General features: G+C 44.3%; 1 long non-coding RNA gene across 1 annotated transcript in view; it reads left to right on the top strand.

The window, feature by feature from the left end:
- LOC106819919 overlaps positions 1–3,371 on the top strand; it is a 5,211-nt gene extending 1,840 nt beyond the window's left edge. The window contains exon 2 of the long non-coding RNA XR_001395520.1: positions 3,225–3,371. This is a non-coding gene — a long non-coding RNA (uncharacterized LOC106819919). The remainder of the gene's footprint in view (positions 1–3,224) is intronic.
- Positions 3,372–6,218: the final 2,847 nt, after the last annotated feature.

The raw sequence follows: 6,218 nt of genomic DNA, 5'->3' as shown, positions 1-6,218 counted from the left end.
AATAAATACGACCTTTTGCGAAAAAAAATTGTCACACGCTCGTGAGATTTTTCCCGAAAATGTCAATTTCAACGTTATGAAACTATTCAACTTTGATGCAGAACACAAACAAGCATATTCATAATAACTTTCGCCATGTTCTACACAATGTATATTCAGAAGCTTTTGACAACATAAAATCATAGAATATTTTGAACTGTTTTTGTCAGAATATTGTTTAGTCCCTTCATATTTCGTTTCTCTGTTACGAGTCTTTGTGTCTCTGTTATATCCTAAGATTTAAGTAATTATATATTTCGGGATTTTCTCTCCAAGTTGTCCCTAGGCGTTTTCTCCTGAGCTACGTCGGGTACAACAACATAACAAATCAGGTATGCACGAGAGAGATATCAAGCCAGATTATCAAATAAGAAACATGGGCATTCTATTGAGTGATGTTTTTTAAATACGTCTTTGCACATTATGTTAGTTGACGTTACACACTATATTCAACTGTGTTAGTTGTGATTTAGTTAGATGTGATGCTACTTGTGAAACACTGACCAACTAGAGCTTGTTCTTTACAAGCAAAATCTACATAGTAACTTACTGTAAAGGGAATATACAGTGTATAACAACACCGTGCAAGCGATGGGTTTAAAATAGCATATTATACAATGAAAATGTGAAGCTTTGATGTATGAACTGATTTTAAGTCGATAGAGAAGACTAGGTGGCATATATATACCAACAGCCGAGTGAGCTTTTTAGAGTGAGCTACGCTATAACCGCATCATTATAGCCATCGCTTAATCAGCCATTAGATGGCGTAAAACACTCTTATACTCTGGGATCTTAATTACTTACGCAGTTGTAAAATAGGATTTGTATGGTCTCGCCAAGCATTGTTTAATATTTCTGAAATGAGATGCATTAGAAAGGGTTGCAGGGTGCTGTGAGGAGCTGAGACTTCAAGAAGTCACAGATGCGGGATTGCTTGGTGTACGTAAGAATATTATGTATACGGTGATTTCTTGTTAGTGTTTGTTTATAAGGCTTGTTAATCCTGCTTTTGTGGAAATAACAGTCAACATCCCTGCACAGTGTGGATGCCACTTACGCACCAAGCCCAGGAGAGACCATAAGATAGTTTTACAGCAATGTTTGTGGGCGAGGTACACAGTTGCTTTTGCAATTATTTAGGGAAAGCGACCACCTGGTGTCCTGGTATCAGGAGATCAGACCGGTTACCCGGGTGTCAAGATATCAGACCGGTTTCATCATAACAGCAGGTATATATAATCACACCATTAACGTTCGTAACATCAGTCTGATACGAGAACACCACACGGACGTTCAGTGACTTCATTGGGTAAACGGATGTTTTTTATATTAATTCAGTATGTTTAGTTTTGTGATATATTATGTTCTTGACCTTACAGTCTTTAAATGACGCGTGATGTTTAGATAATATTAATTCGATGCTTAGAATAAACTGTTATATTGCAAACATAAACAGGGCGCGTTTTTGTTCTACATCAATACGCGGTGTTCAATGCATTGATTTCTATTATCTTAACTAATTTGTAGGAGAGCCTATATATATAAGACGTGAATTCTACAAGTGAGACGATCGAGGCTGTCTTCGAATCAAAACACGTAGTCGGAACTTGAACGCCAGACAGGGTAGACATATCTGACGTGTGTGACCAGTACGTGGCAGCTTTCCCAAAAGCCCGATGGAGTACGTAAGAATTAATTCCGGGTCAAATCCATATGAGTGCGAGCTGTGTGATGCTGCCTTCTCATTTCTGAGTAGTGTGAAGAGACACATGAGAACTCACACTGGAGTGAAGCCGTATAAGTGCGATCTGTGTGATGCTGCATTCTCACAATCGGGTACTTTGAAGAGACACATGAGAACTCACACTGGAGTGAAGCCGTATAAGTGTGCGCTGTGTGATGCTGCCTTTACATTATCGGGTAATCTGAAGACACACATGAGAACTCACACTGGAGTGAAGCCGTATAAGTGCGATCTGTGTGATGCTGCATTCTCACACATGGGTAATCTGAAGAAACACATGAGAACTCACACGGGGGAGAAACCATATAAGTGCGATCTCTGTGATGCTACCTTCTCCCGTCTGGATAGTGTGAAGACACACCTGAGAACTCACACTCAAGAGAAACCATATAAGTGCGATCTGTGTGTTGCCGCCTTCACACAATCGGATACACTGAAGGCACACATGAGAACTCACACGGGAGAGAAACCCTACAAGTGCGATCTGTGTGATGCTACCTTTGCACAATCGGCTCATTTTAAGACACACACGAGAACTCACACGGGAGAGAAACCCTACAAGTGCGATCTGTGTGATGCTACCTTTGCACAATCTTCTCATTTGAAGACACACATGAGAACTCACACGGGAGAGAAACCATATAAGTGCGATCTGTGTGATGCTACCTTCTCCCGTCTGGATAGTGTGAAGACACACCTGAGAACTCACACTCAAGAGAAACCATATAAGTGCGATCTGTGTGATGCTACCTTCGCACAATCAGGTAATCTGAAGACACACATGAGAACCCACACGGGAGAGAAACCATATAAGTGCGATCTGTGTGATGCTACCTTCTCCCGTCTGGATAGTGTGAAGACACACCTGAGAACTCACACTCAAGAGAAACCGTGTAAGTGCGATTTGTGTGATGCTATCTTTGCACAATCGGGTACTCTGAAGACACACATGAGAACCCACACGGGCGAGAAACCATATAAGTGCGATCTGTGTGATGCTACCTTCTCCCTCCTGGGTCATGTGAAGACACACCTGAGAACTCACACTCAAGAGAAACCATATAAGTGCGAACTGTGTGATGCTGCCTTCTCACAATCGGGTACTCTGAAGACACACATGAGAACTCACACGGGAGAGAAAACGAAGAAGAAAAAATCATTTTAAAGTAACATTTGAAGTGAAGAGTTAGCTCTATAATCACACATGGCAATGCATAATAACTCTATGGAGATGTTGTACAGATGTAAGCAGAAAGTACATCTCGAACTGTCAGACTCACATGTAAGATCAGCTTGGCTCTGTGAACAAGCGAGCACACTGCACACCTGTGAACTGGAGCAGTGCGGAATACCAACTAATGCAACTCAACTGTTAGAGTTTCTTTCCAAAGTGGAAGCTGGACTAGGAATTAATTGAAAAAGTCTTGAAATATTTAAGGTATACAACCGGACTGTGTTATGTTTGTAATTTTTTTGGTGTTTTGAATCTATACCTAACCTGTGGCCATGAAAACTCTTTGTAACTTTTTGTAAGTAACTGTACGTTTGAACACTGATCTAATAAAACGCATTATGATTCATAATATTAACGTCTCCCGTCAAATTCAGAACCCTGTATTACAGGTTGGTATTATTGATTATGTATACATAGATATGAGTACAGTAGTATCAGGTTTAACATTATAAACATTAGACTCACTTCTTTTAGGTTTCAAACCTAGACTTCACCATCAGTTTGCAGTAAAATTAAACTTCTTCTACTCCAACTGTTTGGATTAGATCTGTTGCTGAAGTGATTCGATCGTGCGTCACGACTAACTTTTTAAGTTTTTAGGCAAGATGCTAGAAAAATTCACACACCCAGTGACCCATGACAGTTTATAAATTTAAGGTCAAAATTTAAAAACACAAGCGAGCAGTCTATCACTGTATGTAAACGAGCTCTCTGCGCACATTACATGTAAGTTATAGAGAGCATTTATAGATTCCTATATTCTTATAATATACTCTGATATTCATTAGAATTTAGAGTGGGTGAAAAATCATGGATTCACAGCGAATAAGACCACTCGCTAAATGTTGTAGTGAGGCGAGTTTGAGGTCGTTATAAACTTATAGTAACAATTAGCACAATTCCACGCTTAATTTTGGCTAACGCTCCATTAGGAGTGTTCCCAACCTTGATATCATTAATGATTAATGATTGATAATCCCAACCCTAATCCTAACCTAAACAACATTAAACCACAAACTAATATATGACCATGACCATATATATACCATTAATGACCATTATTAAACCATTAATGATCTTAAAGTTGGGAACACTCCTAATGGAGTATCATCCCCTAATTTTCGAACCCTGGACAAATATCGATAACAGTAAAATGATATGGTTGTAATATTAAAATTTATTTAAACATTGTTTAGACCTATTTATATAAAAACAATGGAAAATGAAATATATATATAATACCATCATGAATATATGTATCAGAAAATAATTAATTATATAATACACCCTATCATCCTATGTATAACATAGGTCGATAGCATTCAAGCAGATATGTAATGATATCTTTAAAAACCAGAAGCACCAATCGATTGAAAGCGTACAAGGAAATAACACATCCGGTCGAAAAAGTCCCATTTAAAAATTCCCGTTTCCCGTGCGTAAACCTACCCTGGTTAATCGTAAAATCGTTTTAACTTTTTCCACTACAATCCGCTGTACCGATCTATCGATATTATCGACTCCCACTCTCTCTGTCTTCCGTATACAGGGCCGATGAATCGATATGATCGACTCACTTTTACAGATTTTAGTATATATACACTGCCAATGTATCGATATGAACGACTCTCACTTTCTCTGTCGTCCGTATACAGGGCCGATGAATCGATATGATCGACTCACTCTTACAGTTTTTAGTATATATACACTGCCAATGTATCGATATGAACGACTCTCACTTTCTCTGTCGTCCGTATACAGGGCCAATGTATCGATATGATCGACTCTCGCTCGCTCTGTCTTCGGTATATATACAGTCCCTCGGAGTCCCCCGCGAGGTAAGGTTGAGACGGGGCGTCACGGCAGTGGGCAGTGGCTGCTGCTAGGGAATGCGCACGAGATTCCCACCTTGCTTAGCCGCCTGGTACTCCTCCTCCGCCGTCATGACGCCGCGCACGACGATGAGCTTGTACTGCGGGGCGCGCAGCGTCCGCACAGACCGCCGCAGCAGCTTCAGCAGCGAGGGGGCGCTGCTCGTGGCGCGACGCACCGACTCCGCGCTCGCGCTCGGGTCAAACACGAGCAAGTGGACGCCGCCGTCCGCTCGCCGCTCGCAGCCCACCACCGTCCGGCTGTGACCGCTATGCTGCAGGTACAGCGGCGGCACGAACCGACCGTCCTCCGTCGCGGCGGCGAAGTGGCGCTGTACGTAGTCTACAAGTAGCGGGTGCTTGCCGCCGGCGCCCGTCGCCGCGTGGAAGTCGACGATGTCGCATGTCGATGTGCATTACTTTAATAAACCAGCTAATGAAAGGTGGTTATTGTTCAGCAGGTTTGTGTAGAAGCGAAATTGCCGTAAGTAACAACAGTTACACATGGAACACGCGGAATTACAACAAGGCAACAGCAGTTACATGATACAAGCGTAAATGAGCGAGTAAAGTAACCGAAATGCAAAGAGAAAGATACAATCAAGAGCATAATAATAAAGAAGGTATTCCTTCTTTATATGCTCTTGATACAATAGATAAGTTGACATAGAATAAATGTAACAAGGGCAACTTTACATCAGAAAGTAAACGTGACTGTAGAGCAATGACGCTGCAAACTACTGTGGCGTTTTTNTTGCAGGCCAGGCACCAAGCCCAGCGACCGGACCCCACGGCCCCCGCCTGGAGTGCGGCACCCCCAAAAAGGTGCCGCCCCGGGCGTCCGCCGGGCCCCCATCGGGTGGCAGCGGTATCGGCGTGCCCCGCCGTCGATGTCCTGACGGCGGGCGGAATTGCGGAAGCGGAGGCTCTCGCCGGCGGCGCGCTCACGGCGGCCGGGAGCGCACGAGCGGGTGACGGGTCCGGCGGCGTTGATGAGGGCGGCGCTACGGCCGCCGCCACTCGGGTCGTCACCCTCGCTCGGGCCCTCTCCCGGCGGTAGCGCGCCTTCAATGCCTTCTTCCGCTTCCCTTCCGTCAGGCGGACCTCCTCGGCGGCGCTTGCTGCGGCAGCATCCTGCGCCGCCTGTCTTCGGCGGCGCTCCCGACGCTGCTTCTGGCGCCTTTCTTCTGCCTTCGCTTGGGCCGCCGAGGTTGCCGTCATCTCACCCTCATCGGCGGGCTGCGGCGGCGACGACGGCGGCATCCCGTGGTGGTCGTCGGCGGGCGGCGATGGGCAGGCAGCCCCCTCCGGGGTGCTGACCGCCATC

Source organism: Priapulus caudatus, unplaced genomic scaffold, assembly GCF_000485595.1.
Source record: "Priapulus caudatus unplaced genomic scaffold, Priapulus_caudatus-5.0.1 Scaffold5136, whole genome shotgun sequence".
NCBI lineage: Eukaryota > Metazoa > Priapulida > Priapulimorpha > Priapulimorphida > Priapulidae > Priapulus > Priapulus caudatus.
This window is presented reverse-complemented; position numbering and strand designations above follow the sequence as displayed.